The sequence below is a fragment of the Chenopodium album genome, chromosome 13 (assembly GCF_948465745.1).
Source record: "Chenopodium album chromosome 13, dcCheAlbu1.1, whole genome shotgun sequence".
NCBI classification, from domain to species: Eukaryota; Viridiplantae; Streptophyta; class Magnoliopsida; order Caryophyllales; family Amaranthaceae; genus Chenopodium; species Chenopodium album.
In genome coordinates, this window is record NC_137846.1 from 14,170,667 (window position 1) to 14,193,194 (window position 22,528).

At 34.8% G+C, this 22,528-nt stretch overlaps 1 non-coding gene across 1 annotated transcript; it reads right to left on the minus strand.

Annotated features, from left to right (window-relative positions):
- Positions 1–16,537: 16,537 nt before the first annotated feature.
- Positions 16,538–16,644, minus strand: LOC145577119 (small nucleolar RNA R71). The gene has a single exon (XR_014098608.1). It is a non-coding gene; the product is annotated as a small nucleolar RNA R71 (small nucleolar RNA).
- Between the last annotated feature and the right edge of the window lie 5,884 nt (positions 16,645–22,528).

The window sequence follows — 22,528 nt, forward strand, 5'->3', positions numbered from 1 at the left end:
ATTAACTATGATTTTCGGATTTTCTATGTGTAGAAAATATGATTTTCTTAGTTATTTTATTTAGTGAATAATTGGAATTTTATTAATTAATTATTTTATACAATAAATATTATTTACACAATTATTTTTAATTCCTTAAAACTAGCAAATTAATTCCCTAAATATCTAAAGCCACCATGATGGATTTTTGGGTGACTTATTTTCGTAAATTATATTTTTAATTATCTCCTCAAAATATCTTATTTTCCTTAATTCTATTTCTCCATCTTTTTAATATCTAATCATCATATTTTCTTGCCATTCATTCTTTTTAATTATTCCCCAAGTAATTCTAATGTCCTTACTATTTTTCATGACATACATACATTCCATATTCAATTATATACAATCACCTTAATATCCAAACTTTCCTTAATTCTTTTACTCACTTCTCCAAGTAATCTCTTAAACCCTACTTGCCATAATTCTTCCCACATTCTCTTGCTATAATTCTTGCATGAGCTAGCCTATAAATACCCCTTCATACCTCTCATATTCTTCACACCAAAAACCCAATTCTCTTCTTCTCTCTTCTTCTTCTTTTTCCTAAACCTTTTCATACTTTTCTTCTCATCTTTTCATACAAATATTATCCCGTTTATCTTTGAAGCCAGTTTTCGGGCACTTCTGGTCAGTTTTTGGGCTATTGATGTTTCACATAACATTGTTTCTCTCAAAAAATCCTTGAGTTTAGGCTCAAGAATCACCCAATTCAGAGTTATATTGAAGGAGTTATGACCTCTGCAAGTTCTGCCTATTCTTTCCTACGAAAGTCCAATTCTCTTTAATCCTATTCTTTTATCTTTTTCATGGCTAGTTTTCTAAAATACAAATACCTATTTCAAAGCTATAATTTTATATTAAAGTATTATTATAAAAGAGTTTTATAGCCCATGCACATTAGATTTGAGTTTATGTTGTGATAACCTTATGGTTATGTTATTTGCAAGGTGTATTCGTGATTGAACTTTGAAAGTACGAAGTGTTGATTGATATTCGGAATCAAGGTTCTTGAGGTTCTTTTTGTGTGGTTTTTCTAGCAAGGATCAAGGTACGTTTAGGTGGTTAGATACCTTTGAAAGTGATTGGTTTGAATAACATGTTTTATATGGTTTTATTGGTGATTGAATTAGATTGATTTAAATTATGTTTGGAGGTATTGATTTTAATATTTAATTTGTTTTAATAAAAGTATTTTGAATAATTGATTTTTAAATCATGTTTTAAATGGTTTGGATTACTTATCATGTTTAAATAAAGGATTTGATTTTAAAAGGTTTGTTGAATTAAATAAAGGTTTTTCAAGGAAGAGTTGTTGATTCTGAAAAACTATTAATTAATATGAGATTTTATTCTCAAGTATTTATTTACAAGATTTGATTTTGTAAGCATGTTGGTAATCCCACTATGCGGATTTGGTTTATTGATAAGGCCTTCGACTTTGTATGACCGGGTCTTTCCTCAAGAATAGCCTTGTAATATAAGGAGACTAGCTTGAGGGGTGTGCACACTTGGGTGAGGAATTAGATTAAAAGAAATTGGTTCTTAATAAAGGAATTGGTTTTATTAACTATTATTTTGAATATTGAATCATTGGAATCGGTTTTGGAATAATGAGTTTTGAAATTATTGGATTAATTATTAAAATTGATTTTTAAAGCATGTTTGCAAATAAATTGAGTTTACATTATCTTGCAATTATCGTACTTAGCATAATTTGCTAATCCGTATTTCTTATTTGTTTTGGTTCGCCCTATTTACCGTGATGGTAAGCAGTGTTAACTATTTTCAGGTGGAGTCAATAATTAAGCATATGGAGTCCCGGGAATGGTTTCACCTAGATTAGGAAGTGTTGGTCTTGTGTCTTTATTTTGAGTACTCATAACAATGTTACTATTTTTATAAGTATTAATAAAAGAAAGTTGAGCCGCTGCAAGTTTTGTTATTGAGTTAAGTGTTTGAGTAGCCTTGCGTAATCACGCGGTAGTAATACGCCCAAGTCTATCTCTACGGTATAATTATACGTATTATATTAGTATTTCCGTAGAGGGAGATTTCGGGGTGTTACATCACCCCTTCTCAATTCTAACCACATCAAAACCAACTCCTCTCAGCCGAACCACCCCAAAACCACCAACACTCCCCATAAACCAACCCAAAACAGCCACCCTCATTCAGCCCCAAAATCACCCTCACTCACGCTAAACCAACCTAAAACTACCCTTACCCACCTTGAACCACATCGAAACCACCCCAAACTAGCACATTCACCCCTCAAAGCATTAGATCTAAACAATTAAAAAAAAAAGAAGAGAGAGAAACGAACAGTTTGGGGCGACTTTGAATATGGTGATGAGCAGTGATGACGTTGACGGTGGTGGTAGATGCAACGACGACGTTGACGGTGGTGGTTAGATGCGGCGACAATAGCGACGTTGAGAATGGCGTGTTTGGTGTTCTGACAATTTTGTGGGAGTTACACACTTGAAATCTTGAATGAATCTTTGGAATGGAATTTTTTTAATTTATGTTATAAGTTAGATTAGGAGTTTAATGAAATTTGATTTAGGTAGTTAATAGTGTTTATGAGTTTTTTAGTAAGGGTATTTTTGTACTTTCATTTGAAAAAATGGAAAGTTGTAACTAATGTGTAGCACCCTATTTTGGTAAAAGTTGCAACTAATATGTAACGGAGGTAGTACTATATGCTATTGTAGTTTTGTTGTAATGAATACATGTTTACTCATTGGAGTAGTTAGTTCTAAGTTACTGGCACAAGATTTTGGAGTAGCTTTGGTCGAGGAATCGCATTTATATAACTTTTGAGACAATACTGTTTTGTATTTTTGAAATAACATTTGCTGATATAACTTTTGCCCATCATTGGTATTTTGTTAAATACTTAATTTGAGATAATCATATTTGTTAATTTAAGATGTTTAATATTCTATGTATCAATGCCAAATTTATGTATATGTAAAAAAAATAATCAAACTTTTAAATATAATTATAATTATTATTATGAGATAAAATAAAATAAAAATTTTAAATCCAACTAAAAATAAATAAATTTTGACTTAGTACTTGTATTAGAATAAAAAAAAAAAAAAAAAAGCTACTATAATCCAAATCCCAAAGTAAAAAAAAAAAAATAAAATAAAAAATAAAAAGATAAACAAAAGCTGAAACAAAAGACATTAATTAACTAAAAAGTACACAAAACGGAAAAAAAAAAGTTGGCACGTGAGACTTGAATGCAGTGGAGAGTAGACGTTTGAGTGGGTGGGGCCTTGGGGGTGGGAGTGTGCGGATATCAAAATGTGGTGTGCGGAATTCAGTTTCCCCTTAGAAGATATGAATTAGACTATTTATATTCATGGGGTAATAAATAATGTGGACCCAAAGGGCACATGGGAATATGAGATGGCATGGAGCAAATGGGCTTGATTAGCATTAGACTTTAAACATGGAGAGATTTAATGGACTAAATTGGCCTATTTAATGAGAGGCCCAAAATGAGAGTCATTTTTAGTACCAAACAAATATTATCTTATAATGATATAGATGAGTTTTGTGCATCGAAAGAATTTTTGTGGAATATGTGTTTAGATAAGAGGCATATTACGAGAATAAGGATATAGTTGCTTTCCTATAGACGATGCTAAGTTGTTTATACCAAATCAATAATTAATAATCATCAATAATATTCCCTTTGTCCCTATTTGTTTGCCCCATATTCCATAGTTAGTTGTTCCTTAAAGATTGTCTCAATTCCTTAATTAGTAATCCCTCCGTTTTTTATATGCAAGAGATGAAATTGTGCGGGTTTTAGGTGGTTTAATAAAAAAAGATGTTGGGATATACCCAATGGATAACCCAGAAATCTTGGTCATGGATTATTATATAATTTCTCTCACTTTTCACTCATCTATGACCAAGTCACATGACCAACAATGAACAAAGATTCACAATGGTTGCCCAAAAAAACTTTGATCATGATTTTCTCTCTCATATTTTTACTATACCCTACCATATATTCTTTCTCTTCTATCCCACCATATAATTTAAAATTATTGTCAAAAAAATAATAATTACTATAATTTTTACATATAATTAAAATTTAAAATTCTTAAAAAATAATAAATATATTTAATGATATAATTAATCAATTATGAAATTGTAGCTGCTTACTTAATCCTTAATAATGTGATTATTATCAACTTGAATAACGGACATACTTTTATATTCCTTACTATAATTAAATGTATTATAATTATACACTAATTATAATCAATGATGTATTGAAGCGCAAATTAAAAAAAAACGTGGACACTTAAATTAAAACTACATTAAGTAATAATAATACACGATAGTACGATAGCACATGCATGATTAGAACTCATTATTTAGCATTAACTAAAACATACACTGAACATAATTACTTAAAGAAAATACTCTTAAAGGACCAATAATACATCCATTACTGCCTATTAGGCTCCCCATATCTAAGCCATAGATGTGTCCACTAAATCTGACTTCAAGGCTCTATGTATAACTTCATCATGAACTCGAGCTCTATTAGCCATGTTAATACCTCAATATTGGTCTCCTTATATAGAGGGGAAAAAAAAAGGAGTGACATTCGTGTAATTTTTTTTTTTTAATTTGTATTTTTCAAATTATTACCGTTGCAAAAATTTGCAACGATAATAATTCAAGAAACTGGATTTTGTGTCGTTGAGGACTTGAGGGAATTGCATGCATGCATGGAAGTGTTGTTTAGTTGTTTTCTCAATACATGCAAATACCCATTTCCTCCAATAGTATGTAGCCACTTGTCAATTCTTATATTCATGACCAAAGTTTTATCTTGGTCATTACAAAGACCCGGTCATCACCTTCTCTCCTCCAATTTTTTCTTTCTTCTAATTTTTTAATACAAAAAGTTTTTTCTCTCTCCTCATGATCAGGTCATTGGTCATCCAATGGCCTCCCTCTTAGTGGGGTAGATAAGGTTACTATTTTATTGAGAAGTAAAGTAGTGTGAGAGGAGGTGAGGACCATTAAAGGAGTGAGAAATGATAAAGTAAGAAAGAGTGAGGATATTAGTAGGTAAAGATATACCAAAAATGGAACTCTGGCTTATTAAAAAAAAAACAGAGGAAAATAGTAAGTCTAGCTTATAAAAAAAACGGAGGGAGTATATCTGTATATGTCCCCACCAACAACCTCACTTGCACAAACTTATGAAATTGTAAAAGACTAGGATACCATCGAGAAATGATACACATACACTGGGTGTATGTGGGGTAAACATACACCACCACTAAAAAACTGCCACATTACCCAAAACTAAAAATAAGAGAGGGAAAAATGGGGGGGGGATTTTTTTGCTTTATGGAGCCACAAAGCAAGATTAGGCGGGATATTAATCTTGGCGCCAAGCTTTTATTAATTGTGGGCTCAACCTTCAATAAATTACTTTTTATAACAACTTTTTTGCAGGTAAAAAATAAAAAACTAATCCAAACATTAAAATAAATAGTTGGAGAAGAAAATACGGAAGCCATTAATGGTGTAAATTTTTTTTTGCGATTTTCTTTTTCGAGAATAGTATGAACTCCATACTATTAAACTAATACACTCTATACTCGTATTAAACTGATATTCAATACAGTAAGTTCATTCTCTTAGAAAAACATTTAACAATCCATGTCTTAAAATTTTATTTCACACCAAAGTGTGTTAACATCTGATTTCCAATGCAATTATAATCATTAGATTGTTAAATATATATATAAGCCTTTCGAATTTTAATTTAACAGTTCCGTTTTTTTTTTAATTTAATTAAATTTAATAATAATCTGGTTTTGACAAACTTCTAGAATCGTGCAAATCTAATAAGAACATGGTATTTAGTAACAAATATATATATATATATATATATATATATATATATATTGAATTTGAAAAACCTGATAAGTACATGTAGTGAGCTGTAGCTGGTGTTACGTACTACCCTGTTTGATCTAATATAGTAAGTTTGATATAGATATTATACTCAAAGGCATGAGAAAAAAAAAAACAAATTGACACATAAATTGGATTATTTGTATTTTTCACATTTCAATAACCAAATATTAGTAATAGGTTACTAATAAATTCTAGTTATCACAGGACAGAAATAAAATAAAAACATATTCAATAGGTTTTGTAACTAAATAACGTTCAAACCTACAATTTTACTAAAATGAAATTATTTTTGGTGAAGTGAAATTATTTTTACTGAGGGCCTGTTCATATTTACTTAATTTCAGTTCAGTTCAGTTCAGTTCAGTTCAGCTCCAATCAGTTCAGTTCAATTCAGTTCAGTTCCAATCAGTTCAGTTCAGTTCAGTTCAGTTCAGTTCAGCTCTTAATTTCCCTCTCACATAAAATATTCATTTCAGCTCAATTCAGTTCAGTTCAGTTCAGTTCCAATCAGTTCAGTTCAGTTCAGTTCAGCTCCAATCAGTTCAGTTCAGTTCAGTTCAGCTCAGTTTAGTAAATATGAACAGGCCCTGAGTCTCTATTATATTTCTTCTTTATATTTATTGATTTTTACTGAATTGAAAGTATTTTTACTGAATTGAACTTAATTTTACTGAATTAAACTTATTTTAGTGAACTAAAATTATTTTTGTAAGGTAAAGTGAACAAGGGCTAAATAAGCCACGTATATAATGCATCTAGTACCACGTCTCAAAGTTGTTGGTTTTCTTCTTTGTATTTTTTTACCATATTGACCCTTTTTTCTTTTAAAAAATAAATACTCCAACACTTGGTATTAAATAAAACATTTTTTCGTAATTTCCTTGAAAATGGGATATTCACCATTATATTATCATGAGAATATAAATAATACACCGTAACACAATACTCATTTGTTACTTACTACTTCCTCCGTTTTTTTTTATTATTGAACCATATTAGTTGGTCATAACTTTTTTGGTAGTGGAAAAAAGGAAGAGAAAGAGGGGTGGAAGTACAGAATTATCCATATGATGTAAGCATAAACTAATTAATCAAGTGATAAAATAATTCAATGATGGATGGTTAAAAAAAATTAGTGAAGGGTTAAAAATAAATAATGAAGGGATAAAAAAATTATATGTGAAATACAAAAAATAATATCACTTATCAAAAAACCATTATGGCCAAAATTCCCAATAAACAAGTTAAATATTTGTATTTGACACACGCACCCTTATGGCAACACACACATATATGGAATATTAACAGCGAAATTGATAAACATAGCCTTGTATAAAAAGCTAAAAAGGAAAATATTGAAGAAATTAACATTAACCACACTGATCTGCGAGTGATTTTGTCATGAATTTTCAACTTAATTCCATTTTAGGAAGTATATTTAATGCAGTTAGCCTATTAAGAAATATACGTTTTTTAAAAAAAAATCTTTGCAGTTAACCTTATACTTCGTATGTATGATCTCATTCCTTAACATGATATTATTATTTATAAGACGATTGAATGAATCTTGTAATATAAATTTTTTAAAAGTTGTCATCTTATTAAATGGTTATTAAATAGGTGACAATTAATGTCTTAGTCTTTAGATTAAGTGTTTGTTTAGTCCACCTTATTTTCGTCGGATTTATCTTAATGTATATTATTGAAATATTGAGTTTTTGTTAGAATTTTACTTAATATAATACAGTAGCAATAAAAGATGGTCAATGTTGATAAAAAAAAGTCAAATGTTCCAATTATTCTGGGATGGAAGCAGCAATAAATTACTTAGTTAATTCTCATTATTAGACACTTCAATTGTTTTGTAATATAAAGTTAAAAACATATCCATTCCATCATTTTGAAATATTGCATCTATATCTTCCCTCATTGTGTTTACAACATATATATTCACTTGAAATCATAACTTCAATGGATTTATTTTAGGACATATTCTTTCAGCTTAATTTCAGTTCAGTTCATTTCATTTCAGTTCCTAATTTCATACTCTCATAAACAATTCAGTTCAGTTCAATTCAATTCAGTTGAGTTGAGTTCAGTTCAATAAATCAGAACATGCTCTTAAGCAAAAAGTTGATGATTAAAATTATTATATTCATTTGGAGTACAAACAATTATTATCTCTTATATAAAATTACGAACATGTTTATAACAATTGTTTCTTTGAAAAACTATAGTGCTACTACAAATTAAAAAAATAAAAATAAAAAAGTCATTTTAACGAGGAAAACAATTTGGCACTAATAAGAACTTGGTGTTCGAACTTAGAACCAAATATGCATTTTCAGTGTTGCTTTGTAATCAAGATTGCGGGATATTCACTATGTTAATGATTGGAGACTTTAAATAACCATACTCCGTACTTAATATCTTTGGTGTTTTGCAACCAGTATTTAAATCGGCGGTGTTACTAATAAAAAATATAACTTACCAAAAGACGTAAAAAACTTTTATCGTTTACTATTAGCTACACAAATACGTCCTTGATTTTTTAAGCTCATCCTTAAGTTATTGATATACTGGGTGCTTTTTGTCAAAAAAAAAGGATATTCTCTGTACTTTTTCCCTTTTTTTTATTAACTTAAATATATAAGTGGTGTTTTATTAACTTAAATATATTAACTTATGAACCAACAATTATAACCTTAATTGTTTGGTACTAATCAATAAGCTTATTGATTAGTACCAATTAAACATCACTTTGTAATCTGTACTTTTTCCTTTTTTTATTAACTTAAATATATTAACTTAAATAAAATTACGAAGTATTAGTTGGAATACAAATTACAAAGTGGTGTTTGGTATTAATCAATAAGCTTAATTTGTTATTGTACAAAAATCCAAAAGCATAAATATGTTACTAATCCAGAAGTATGAAAAAGGATGAATCTTTATTTGATGGATAAACTTGGGGTATACTGGAAAAAATAAAGAGCAATGCAAATAACAATATGCTATGTATTTCGAATTGGAATTTAGTAGGATGAAAATTTAACAATATTTTTTAAATACAAAATTTATTTTTGACAAGTTAAAAATACACAAAAAAAATGGGAAACGGAAACATAATCAAACAAAATGGAGACGAAATCATAAAAGATATATGTGCAATTTTTTTTTAAAATCATCAAAATTTGAAACAGAAAATATTCATCTAATCTGAGCGAAAAACTTCATAGAACAAATTTGTAAAATGAAGATGAAAATCATGTACGTAAAAAAATACAAAACATTCATAAAAATAATATTCATACAAGAAGTTTAAAAATTGTATATTCATAAAACAATTTGTAAAGACACAAAAACAAATCTTAAAAAAATTTAGATGAAGAACCGAATTAGAAGATTTGTACAAAATTATAAAACAAACCATGTTCATAAAAAATTCATTCATAAAATAATTTGTAAAAAATATATCGATAAACGAATGTGTAAAAAAAAAAAACAATTTAAGAGCACACATGAGTTGACGAGGAATCGAAGTAGAAGAGAAATTGAATAGAGCAGCAAAGATGAAACAAAAAAAAAAAAGTATGGCTGAAATGAGAGGAGAGAGAATAGGGGTGGGTGGGAAAAGGAGAATAGTTAAATGTGCATTGGAAATATAAATTGCATTTGAAATTTAAATTGAAATTTTCATTTGAATTCAAATGAAAATTGAAAAACTCTGATTTATGGGTCCAATTTTATGACCAATTGATTCCAAGTCATAATGTATGTTAGGCCCACATACATTAAGTGTATGTATAGCCTTTATCGAATACCCCCAACCCACTTGCAAACTTTGGTTTTATTACTAATAAAGCACATTTTGCCTATGGAGCAAACAAATAAGGACACATGCGAGTATAATACTAATAATCTAATATTGATAGTAGGTGTGACTAGGGATGAGCATGGATCAGATATCCGTATCTGAAAATTATGATATTTGATATCCGTATCCGATCCGAAAACTTTCGAATATCAGATATCCGGATATCCAAAAATTTCGAATCGAATAGTTCAGATATCCAATATCCGACCTTTTCAATAATATTGGTTTCTTTTTACGAGAATAATGTTGTTAAAATACTACATTAATGGAAATTTTATTTAAAACTAATATACATTTCATCTTGACAAGCTGACAGAAATATTATACTCATAATTAATTTAATTACAAGCTACAATTATTCATAATTTTGAATCTAACAAACCCAAAAATTTCAAAATCTAAACACATACTAATTGAAGGGGAAAAATAAATCCAAATGACAAATACCAAAGATTAATTAGGTATAAAATATTAAAATCAAAGAATCCAGAAAATTGTAAGAATTATATACCGTTCGAACAAATTATTTAAAACCAAATTGAATGAAAAAAATAATCAGGAAAAAGTGTAGATATCATGTAGCATCTAGTGAGGCAAAGTGGGAATGACCGGTGAGCTTCCGCTGCTGGTGAAGCATTCGTGAGAGCGAGATAGGGTGAAGCGGCGCTGCTGATACTAGTGGAGAAGCCATGAGAGTGTGAGAAAGTGAAGACGTGAAGCAGCAGTGAGAAGGAGGACGTCGAAATCGCCACTAGAGGAGGAAGAAATCACCGTTGCTCATTGCTAAAGGAGGAGATCTGAGAAGAGAGAGAGGTGGTGGGGGTATGTGTTTTGAGGGAATGAAGTTAGGTTTGGGTTTGGGTAGGTGGGAGTTTATGAGACTTTGTACGGTAGTATGCTAGTATACAATATTAAAATGAAAAATAATAAAGTAAGTGATTTGATTTTTTTCTGGATATCGGATATCCGAAATCCAAAATTTCGATATCCGATATCTGATAGGCCGTCGTTGAGCCTACCAAAGATAAATTCCTATCTTGGTCTCACTAGCTAATAGCAAGGGTAAGAAAGGGTCGAACCCAAGAGAGACGTTGAATCAGCCATCGAGATATTATCGTTTAAATAAGCCAAATGAAGTAGAAATTGGGTTGGTTTAAGTAACTTCTACTAGTTCAATCAACTAACACTAAGAGGAGATTAACAATAATTAGAGGATTCTAGGGCTCGGGTTATACCACTCAACTTCATCACAAATCGCAATTAGCATGTAACAATCAAGGTAAATTAAGGGGATAATATAGGGGAAGTCATCTAAAGCACCCAACTACTCTCTCAAGCTAGAGGGATTACTTGAATCATGAATACAACCTACTCTCGTGGTCACAAAGCATAAAACAAGTATTAAAGCATAATCACGATGACAAGAACATTCCCTTGACTGGAAATTCCTATTCTCATGGCATTTCAAGTCAATTAAGCATAACGGAGCTAACTCAAGTTCATCTCTCGATCCTTCGTTGAGAAAGCTTGGATAATAGTTATAGCAATGGTCATTTACAAGAACTAAGCAATTAAACCACTTAAGCTCAACTAATTAACACCCAACAATTACCAAATTAGCACATGCAACAAGGAATTAGTGACTACATTGAGGGTTTTACCCAAACCCTAGAAAATTAGACTACTCACGATCCATGGAAGATAAAGCAAATAAAGATTTCAAGCAATTCATGAACAAGTTTTAAACTAAGAATTAAACTAATTAACAACTTAAGTATGCAAGAATTAAGAAAACAATAAGCAATTCAATTAGAGAAAATAGAACAGAAGAATGAGAAATAATTACTAGAAGCTTCAAACTTGAATAATAATGGTGGAACTTGTCTTCTACAATGATTGAGATTGAAATTTCCAAACTAATAATTAAGATCTAACTAATGATTTGAGAATTTTTGTGTTTCTAAGATTACAAACTAAGAGAAAAGATCTAAAAACTTGGATGTCGTACAAATGAGCTCAAGGGGTTATTTATAAGACCCCCAAATATAAAAAACGGAGAAAACAAGAGTCGGGCACACCTGCAGGTCTGCACAAACGTGCCAAGCTTGACACAGACGTGCATCCTAAGTTGCACGGATGTGCCACCTTATGCACGGCCGTGTAGAGCTAGAGGATTAGAATCAGTTTGTTCCTGTTTTGGCCTGGGAATCCTGCACGGACGTGCAGGCCTTGAACTGCAGAATCAGTTTTGAATATGATTTGGGCTGGGCAAGCTGCACGGACGTGCAGGCTTCGGCACGGACGTGCTGAGTATCCTACACGGGCGTGCCTAACTCTGCACGGTCGTGCAAGCTCTGAAATGCTGCAAACAGAAGTTTCTGATTGTTTTGAAACACTCCTGCACAAACGTGCAAGGTATGGCACGGTCGTGGAAGGTCTCTTAGGCCCTTTTATTCACCTTTTTCTTCGGCTTTGCTCGTTTGTCTTGGCTTCTATCCTTGGTTTACATCCATATGCTTCAAATGATCGTCATTGGACCTAAAAACTCAACAAAAACAATAACAACCCGTGAAGCATAGGATACACAAAATTTGCATAATAATAGAGTAAAAGTGAACCAAAACATCATTTTATCAAGTAAACAAGGTTCAAAATCACCCTAAATTCATATCGAAAAACAAGTTATCAAATCCCCCCAAGCTAAGCTTTTGCTAGTCCTCGAGCAAAACAAACATGTCAAATCAAGAAGGAGAACCACTTGCTAATGATCAAACCAAGGGGAGGTAACAAAGAGGAAGCACAAAAAATACAAATCCGCATGGTAACAACCATAATCACTTTTAGCACAAATGAAAAGCAATTAAAACCCCTAAGTCGCCCTAGAGGACGAGTTTTTATCTCGTGAGGGTTTCCCTTGAGCTTAACCCACAACTCACACAAACCAATCCAAAACTAATGTTTTTATCACCCAAGTCAACTTATCGGGATATAAATAACAAGCAAGGCAAGTGAGCGACTTTCAAGAATTACCAATCATACAAATGTGCACATGAGTTGGGGGTAAAGAGGAGAACTAAGCAAGTGTAACACCCCCAAATCTCCCTCTACAGAAATATTAGTATAATACGTATAATTATACCGTAGAGATAGAATTAGGCGTATTACCACCGCGTGATTACGCAAGGCTACTCAAACTTACTAAACAACTAATACTTTGCAGCGGAAAACTTCAATACTCTTCTTTTATTAATAATAGACTATAAATAGTAACCATTGCCATGAGTACTCAAAAATAAACATAAAAACCAACATTTCCTAATTAGGTGAAACCATTACCGGGACCCTATATGCTCAATTATTGACTCCACCTGAAATTAGTCAACACTGCTTATCATTAAGGTAAACAGGACGAACCAAAACAAAATAAGAAATACGGATTAGCAAAATATGCTAAGTACGATAAGTGCAAGATAATTAAACTCAATTTATTAGCAAACATGCTTTTGAAATCAATTTCATCCTTCCCAATAATTTAACCAATAATTCCAACAAAAAATTCCGAAACCAATTTCAATAATCATTATCAATAGTCAATTCAATAAAACCAATTCCTCTTTAAAATCCAATTCCTTTAAAACCAATTCCTGACCCAAGTGTGCACACCCCCCAAGCTAGTCTCCTTATGTTACAAGGCTATTCTTGAGCAAAGACCTGGTCATACAAAGTCCAAGGCCTTGTCAATAAACCAAATCCGCATAGCGGGATACCAACATGCTTGTAAAGCATTAATAATAATAATAATTCAATAAATCCTCTTTAAATCCAATAATTCCAACTTTTAATAATACTAATAATCCAAACTCCTTTTTATTTAATTTCACATGCTTTCAAAATCTTTAAACATGAATAATAATTTTAATTATTTAAAACATGATATAAAATCAATACTCCAATTTATTTATCAAAACCAATTTATTTAAACATGCTTTATTTAATAAATCATAATTCAATTTAATTTAATTCAATCATCATAAAATCATTCAACATGCTTATTCAAACCAATCACTTTCAAGGTATCTAGCCACCTAACGTACCTTGATTCTTGCTTAGCAAAAACACACAAAAGGAACCTCAAGAATCTTGATCGAACACACCCTACAAATAAATATAACCTTAATCAATATAAGGTTAGCAAATAATAACAATAATTAAATTAAAAACCCCCAACTATATGAATGATAACTTGTTATTCGATATGATTTTAGGGTGATTTTGAACCTTGTTTACTTGATAAATTGGCGTTTTGGTTCACTTTTACTCTATTATCGTACAATTTTTGTGTATCCTTTGCTTCACGGGTTGTTAGTGTTTTTGTTGAGTTTTTAGGTTCGAAGACGACCATTTAAAGCATATGGATGATAAACCGAGGTTAGAAGCCGAGACAAAGGAGCAAAACCGAAGAAAAGGTGGAAAAAGGGCCCAAGAGACCCAGCACGGTCGTGCCATATCCTGCACGTCCGTGCAGGAGTGTTCCAGCATAACAGAACCTTCTGCCAGAGCATGCACGGCCGCGCAAGACATCAGCACGCCCGTGCAAGACAAGCAGCACGCCCGTGCATATTACTGCACGTCCGTGCAGATTGCCCAGTCCGCATCATTCTGCAGCCCAAGGTCTGCACGTCCGTGCCATACTTGGCACGTCCGTGCAGAATTCCCAGGCCAAAACAGTATCTAGCTGAACTGTCTGTCTTGCTATGCACGGCCGTGCGTAAGGTGGCACGACCGTGTAGAGTAGGCTGCACGTCCGTGCCAAGCCTGGCACGCCCGTGCAGACCTGCAGACCAGCCTGACTCTTGTTTTCTCCGTCCTTTTTATTTGGGGGTCATATAAATACCCCCCTTAGATCATTTGTAGAAAAGGAGTTTTGGGGAGCTTTCCTCTTAGTTTGTAATCTTAGAAACACAAAAAAAAACTCTCAAATCATTAGTTAAATTCTAATTATTAGCTTGGAAATTTCAATCTCAATCATTGTAGAAGACAAGTTCCACCATTGTTATTCAAAGTTGAAGCTTCTAGTAACATTTCTTACTCTTCTCTTCCATCTTAAATGCTTTAGTTGTTAATTATTTGCTTAATTCTTGTATGCTTAGATTGTTAATTGGCTTAATCTTTAGTTTGAATCTTGTTCATGAGTAGCTTGAACTTCTTAATTGCTTTAATCTCCATGGATTGTGAGTAGTCTAATTTTCTAGGGTTTGGGTAAAACCCTCAATGTAGTCACTAATCACTTATTGTATGTGGTAATTTGGTAATCGTTGGGTGTTAATTAGTTGAGCTTAAGTGGTTTAATTGCTTAGTTCTTGTATATGGCCATTACTAGAACTATTTATCAAAGCTTTCTCAACGAAGGATCGAGAGATGAACTTGAGTTAGCTCCCTTATGCTTAATTGACTTGAAATTCCACGAGAATAGGAATTTCCAGTCAAGGGAATATTTTGTCATCGTGATTATGCTTTAATACTTGTTTTATGCTTTGTGACCACGAGAGTAGGTTGTATTCATGATTCAAGTAATCCCTCTAGCTTGAGAGAGTAGTTGGGTGCTTTAGATGACTTCCCCTATACTATCCCCTTATTTTACCTTGATTGTTACATGCTAATTGTGATTTGTAATGAAGTTGAGTGGTATAACCCGAGCCCTAGAATTCCCTAATATTTGTTAGTATCCTATTAGTGTTAGTTGATTGAACTAGTAGAAGTTACTTAAACCAACCCAATTTCGACTTCATTTGGCTTATTTAAACAATAATATCTCGGTGGTTGATTCAACGCCTCTCTTGGGTTCGACCCTTTCTTACCCTTGCTAATAGCTAGTGAGACCAAGATAGGACTTTATCTTTGGTAGGCTCGACGACGGCCTATCAAATTTTGGCGCCGTTGCCGGGGAGGCAAAGTCACATTGAATGTATTATTGTTGAATGAGACTAAGTGTGTGTATTTGTATCATAATTTTTCTTATTTATTTTTTCTTAATTGTGTTTTTAACTTGTGATAGTCATTGCTAACGTTTTTCTTAGCTTTGTTTGACTTTGCATGACACGAAAGAGTAAGCAATCACCGCTTATTCCCGTTGATTTAGAGTTGAACAAGACCTTGAGGAACGTAAGGAGACTCTTGCAAGGCACCCCCGAATTCTCCATTGTCTATTCGGATTCCGACTCGGAAGAGGTTCTCGGGAACAACGAAGAAGATAACATGGGAGATAACGATCATCCTCCTCCTCAACCGTTGCTTCGAGACTATGACCACCCCAACGCATTCCAACTACGGAGTGGCATACGTCTCCCCACTACGAATGCAAATAATTTCGAGCTTTCACCTCAACTCATCCGTATGATTCAAAGTGATCAATTTGGAGGTAGTTCTCATGAGTGTCCTTTTGCTCATTTGGACAACTTTCTCGAGTTGTGCACAACCATCAAGCAAAACAACATTACGGAAGAGTTCATCCGTATGCACATGTTTCAATTCTCCCTCCGTGACAAAGCAAAACATTGGTTGAGAACGGTTGAAGAGGGATCATTGAGCACTTGGGATGAAGTCACTAGAGCTTTCCTTGGAAAGTATTGTCCCCCGGAAAAGACCGCCGAACTAAGAAGAAAGATCACCAATTTCAATCAAGAGATTGATGAAACGTTGAGTGAAGCTTGGGAGCGTTTCAAGGATTACACAAGGAAATGCCCACACCATGGTTTCACATCATGGATTATTGTTCAAAGCTTCTATGATGGTCTTACTCCTATTTCAAGGGCCAACCTTGATTCCGGGGCCGGTGGTAGCCTTAAAAAGCTATCGGTGGATGATGCATATAAAATGATTGAAGAAGTGGCAAAGCACTATGCATATGGAGGTGATCGAAGGCAACCTCAAGCAAAGAAGGGCGGAATCCACGATCTTAGTGCAATAGACCTTATTGCATCAAAGTTTGATATGCTAGCTCACAAGCTAGATCAAGCCACCCTTACACCTCCAAGCTCTTCTTCACAAGTCATGGCTTGTGAGACTTGTGGAGGAAATGATCACTTGTCTTCCTATTGCAACTCAACAAACCAAGAGCAAGCGGCGGCAATTGGGAAAAGAAATGAGCAATACTCCCAATCCTACAACCAAAGTTGGAAACCCCAACAAAACACGGTATGGAAGCAACACAACCAAGGCCCCCCACAAAACAATTACAACCAAAATCAAAACCAACCCCATTCTCAAAACCAACATGCTCCATATCGCCATCCTAACCAAAGAGATCAAACCCAACAAAGACCACAATATAACCAACCTACTCCTCCTTCCCCACCTCCTCAAAAGACTAGCCTTGAATCCGTTCTTGAAACTTTCATGACACAACAAGTAAGGAACAATGCGGATATGAATGCAAACATCCAACAACTTCAAGCGCACAATAAGTTGATTGAGAGCCAATTAGCTCAAATTGCACAACAAGTTGGAAATTCATCCTCCAATCCTAGTGGCCACTTTCCAAGCTCAACGGTAGTGAACCCAAAGGAGCATGCTAAGGCTATTACTTTGAGATCGGGAAGAGGTTATGAAGGTCCGGTTATGAGTGAAGAGGAGCCACAAAAGAGAGATGAGGGAGTTGTGGTGAGAAGTGAGGGTGATATTGAGAATGAAGTAGTTGAAGTTGAGAGGAAGGAGCAACAAAAGAGTGATGAGGGAGCCACAAAGAAAGATGAGGAAAGAACAGAAAAAAACCCCATGAGAGTATACAAGCCCCCCATTCCATTTCCTCATAGAATTGTAGAGAAGAACTTGAATGAGAAGTTTTCAAAATTTCTTGAAGTCATGAGAGGACTTCAAGTGAACATCCCCTTTCTTCATGCTATGTCACAAATGCCTACCTATGCAAAGTTTTTGAAGGATCTCCTATCCAACAAGAGTAGGCTTGAAGAGAGTGCAACCATCTCCCTTCCTAAGGAGGTGAGTGCAATCATTCAAAACAAGCTTCCCCAAAAGCTTGGTGACCCCGGAAGCTATGCAATACCGGTGAAGATTGGATATTTGGAAGCCATGGATGCTTTGTGTGATCTTGGGGCAAGTGTGAGCTTGATGCCCTATTCTATTGCAAGAAGCTTGAATATTGGAGACTTGAAACCAACTAGAATGTCCTTACAACTAGCCGACCGCACGGTTAGGCTACCTTTGGGAATTCTTGAAGATGTGCCGGTTCAAGTTGGAAGAATATTTGTGCCATGTGATTTTGTGGTAATGGAGATGGAAGAAGATACAAGAGTACCCCTCATTTTGGGGAGACCATTTTTGAACACCGCGGGAGTGGTGATTGATATGAAGGAAGGAAGATTGACTTTGAATGTGGGAGATGAGAAAATTTCATTTTCATTCTCACAAACTTTGAAAAAGCCATTGATTGATGAGGTTCATAGAATTGACACATTGGAGAGGGACTTAGAAGAGTTCCGAGAAAGATTGTATGAAAGAGATCCTTTACAAGCTATCCTAACGGGAGGCTTAGTTGAGGAGGGTGAAGAAGCAAAGGGGTATGATCTATTTCTCAACCAACCTTTGATCCACGACGTGATGAAATTTGAAGTGCTTAACGTGGAAGCAAAAGAGGAGAGGACTACGCCTCCTCATAAGGTTGAACTTAAACCCCTTCCCCCTCTACTTAAATATGCTTTTCTTGATGATAGTGAGAGTTATCCCGTTATTGTCAATGCTAAGCTCGATGATATCTCTCTTGAGAAACTCCTAGTTGTTTTAAGGGAGTATAGAGATGTCATTGGGTACAAAATTGATGACATTAAGGGGATAAGTCCCACCATTTGCATGCATAAGATTCTACTTGATGATGATCATGCTTCCTCGATTGAGCACCAAAGAAGGCTCAATCCAAACATGAAGGAAGTAGTGAAAAAAGAAGTTTTAAAACTTCTTGAAGGAGGCATAATCTACCCTATCTCCGATAGTAAGTGGGTTAGCCCGGTTCAAGTTGTGCCAAAAAAAGGAGGCATGACCATCATAAAAAATGATAAGGGTGAGACCATTTCTACGAGGTCGGTCACCGGGTGGAGGATGTGCATTGATTATCGAAAATTGAATAAATCCACCCGGAAAGACCACTTCCCACTCCCCTTCATTGATCAAATATTGGAAAGACTAGCATCACATAGTCATTATTGCTTCTTGGATGGATACTCGGGATTCTTCCAAATCCCAATCCAACCCGAGGACCAAGAAAAGACTACATTCACATGCCCTTTTGGCACCTTTGCTTATCGAAGGATGCCATTTGGACTTTGTAATGCACCTTCCACATTTCAAAGGTGTATGATGTCTATCTTTTCCGACATGCTTGAATCATCAATTGAAGTATTCATGGATGAATTTTCTGTTTTCGGTTCATCTTTTGACATTTGTCTTTCGAATTTGATGAAAGTGTTAAAAAGATGTCAAGAGGTGAACTTAGTTTTGAATTGGGAAAAATGTCATTTCATGGTAGAGGAGGGCATTGTTCTTGGTCATGTGATTTCTAGTAGGGGCATTGAAGTAGATCGTGCCAAAATTGAGGTGATTGAGCGCCTCCCACCCCCTACAAATGTGAAGGGGATAAGGAGCTTTCTTGGACATGCGGGTTTTTACCGCCGGTTCATAAAGGATTTTTCAAAAATCGCAAAGCCGCTCACTCAATTGTTGGTAAAGGATGCCCCTTTTGTGTTTACTAATGATTGTATGCTAGCATTTGATAGTCTGAAGGAGGCATTGATTTCGGCTCCTATCATTCAACCCCCTAATTGGGAGCTTCCTTTCGAGCTCATGTGTGATGCTTCGGATTTTGCCGTTGGGTCCGTTCTTGGACAAAGGAAAGACAAGAAGCTCCATGCTATCTACTACACTAGCAAAACATTGGATGAAGCACAAAGAAATTACACAACCACGGAAAAGGAGTTCCTAGCCATTGTTCATGCAATTGAGAAATTTAGGTCCTACTTGTTGGGATCTAAAGTCATAGTCTTCACCGACCATTCGGCCTTGAAGTACCTCTTGTCCAAGAAGGAACCAAAGCCAAGATTGATACGGTGGGTCTTGCTCTTACAAGACTATGACATTGAGATTAGAGACAAGAAGGGTGCCAAAAATGTTGTGGCCGACCATCTATCACGGTTGCCTATCTTTGTAGGTGACCTTGATAACTTGCCAATCGATGATTCATTTCCGGATGATCAACTATTTGCTATTCTTCAAGCACCGGCACCATGGTTTGCGGACATTGCAAACTATTTGTCTTGCTCTATTCTTCCTCCCAACCTCTCCTATCAACAAAAAAGGAAGTTTCTTCATGATGTTCGCCAATACTTTTGGGACGACCCCTTACTTTTTAAACAAGGTGTTGATGGCCTTTTTAGAAGGTGTGTCCCGGATAATGAGATTGAAGATGTTATCACAATGTGCCACTCCTCACCTTGTAGAGGGCATATGAGTGCTAACAAAACTTTGGCGAAAATCTTGCAATGTGGTTTTTATTGGCCTACAATGTTCAAAGATGTGTGGGGTGTAGTAAAAGCTTGTGACCGGTGTCAAAGAACCGGCAATATTTCAAGAAGAAGTGAAATGCCTTTGAACAACATTCTTGAGTTGGAGATTTTTGATGTATGGGGCATAGATTTTATGGGGCCTTTCCCGACCTCTTTTGGGAATAAGTTCATTCTTGTGGCCGTCGATTATGTGTCAAAGTGGGTAGAAGCGGTTGCATCTCCTACTAATGATGCTAAGGTGGTGGTCAAGCTTTTTAAAAGAGTAATTTTCCCAAGGTTCGGGGCGCCACGTGCCGTCATTAGTGATGGAGGTTCACATTTTGCAAAGCGGTCCTTTTAAGCTCTCCTTGAGAAGTACGGTGTGAGGCACAAGGTGTCATTGGCTTACCACCCACAAACAAGTGGTCAAGCCGAGATTTCAAACCGGGAGGTAAAAATGTTCCTAGAGAAGACGGTGGATAGGTCTAGAAAAGATTGGTCTACAAAGCTTGATGATGCTCTATGGGCCTACCGCACCGCATTCAAAACTCCCATTGGCACCACACCATACAAGCTTGTTTATGGAAAGTCATGCCATTTGCCGGTAGAAATTGAGCATCGTGCTCATTGGGCTATCAAAACATTGAATTTCGACCTTCAAAGTGCCGGTGAAAAGAGGTTGCTTGACCTCCATGCCTTGGAAGAATTAAGATTGGATGCATATGAAAGTGCACGGATCTACAAAGAGAAGACCAAGGCTTGGCATGACAAGCATATCAACAAAAGGGAATTCAAAGAAGGTGACAAGGTCTTACTATTCAATTCCCGGTTGAAGTTGTTTCCGGGTAAGCTTAAGTCAAGATGGAGTGGACCTTTTACCGTTAAGAAGGTGTTTCCATATGGTGCAATTGAAATCTCAAATGACAATGGTGAACCGTTCAAAGTGAATGGCCAAAGGCTTAAGGCATACTTTGACGGTTTTGTGCATGAAGAAGCCAAGGTTGTTCACCTTGATGAGTTTGATATTCCTTACTCTCATTGATCCCGCAATGTCGTCAAGCTAGTGATGTTAAAAGAGCGCTTCCGGGAGGCAACCCGAGTTTCTCACCCTCTCTCTCTTAAAAACCATCATTTCATCTCCATCATTTTTATTATTACTAACTTTTCTCTTAATATCTTTTGTAGGTATTGATGAAAAGAAAAAGTAAGAAAAAGATATATTTGTGGAAGTGAAGTAGTGGTCTTAATAAAATCATAATAATAATGGTGATAATAATAATTTTATTACTATTATTATGCCTTATTGTTATAATATAAAAAAAAATAAAAAGAAAAAAAAGGCAAAAATGTGCAGCATCAGGTCTGCACGGGCGTGCAAAACATAGCACGTCCGTGCAGGGTCAGGCAGAAGCGAAACATTGCAATCAGGAATTTTTCAAGTTTGGCACGGACGTGCCAAACTAAGCACGCCCGTGTATTATTAGGTTGCACGTCCGTGCAACTCTATGCACGTCCGTGCAGACTGAAGCAGAACCAACTTCCAATCTGTCTGAGGCTGCACGTCCGTGCTGAATTCTGCACGTCCGTGCGTCCCCAGAAATCCGTGTTATTGCTGCACGGTTTCTACCTTATATATAAAAAAAAAAAATTTCACCCTCTTCCTCACACTCACATTTTCCCCCTTTCTCTCTCTAAACTCCTTTCCTCCTTCTCCATACTCACTCATATCTCCATCAAACACCCAAATTCTCACTCGAATTCAACAAATTTTGCAAAAATCTTCACTCCTTTTCAACAAATTCACAAACTACTACTCCTTTTCCCACATTCAAACCCAAAAATCACCCAATTTCTCAAACCCTAACATAAAAAAAATCAAATTGGGGGTTTTCTTGTGGGTTAAAAATTGAAGCAATTGGTTAAAGGAGTAAGCTCAAGCAAGCATAAGGAAGGTTAGAAAGGTTCATTTGCGGGTTTTGCACCCACGATACAATCGGTATAATCGTTCCTTCCTTTCACTACTTTCTTACTTAAGTTCTTGAGTACTTTGTATGAAATTGCTTGGGAAAGTTTGTTTGAATTGGTTGCATGT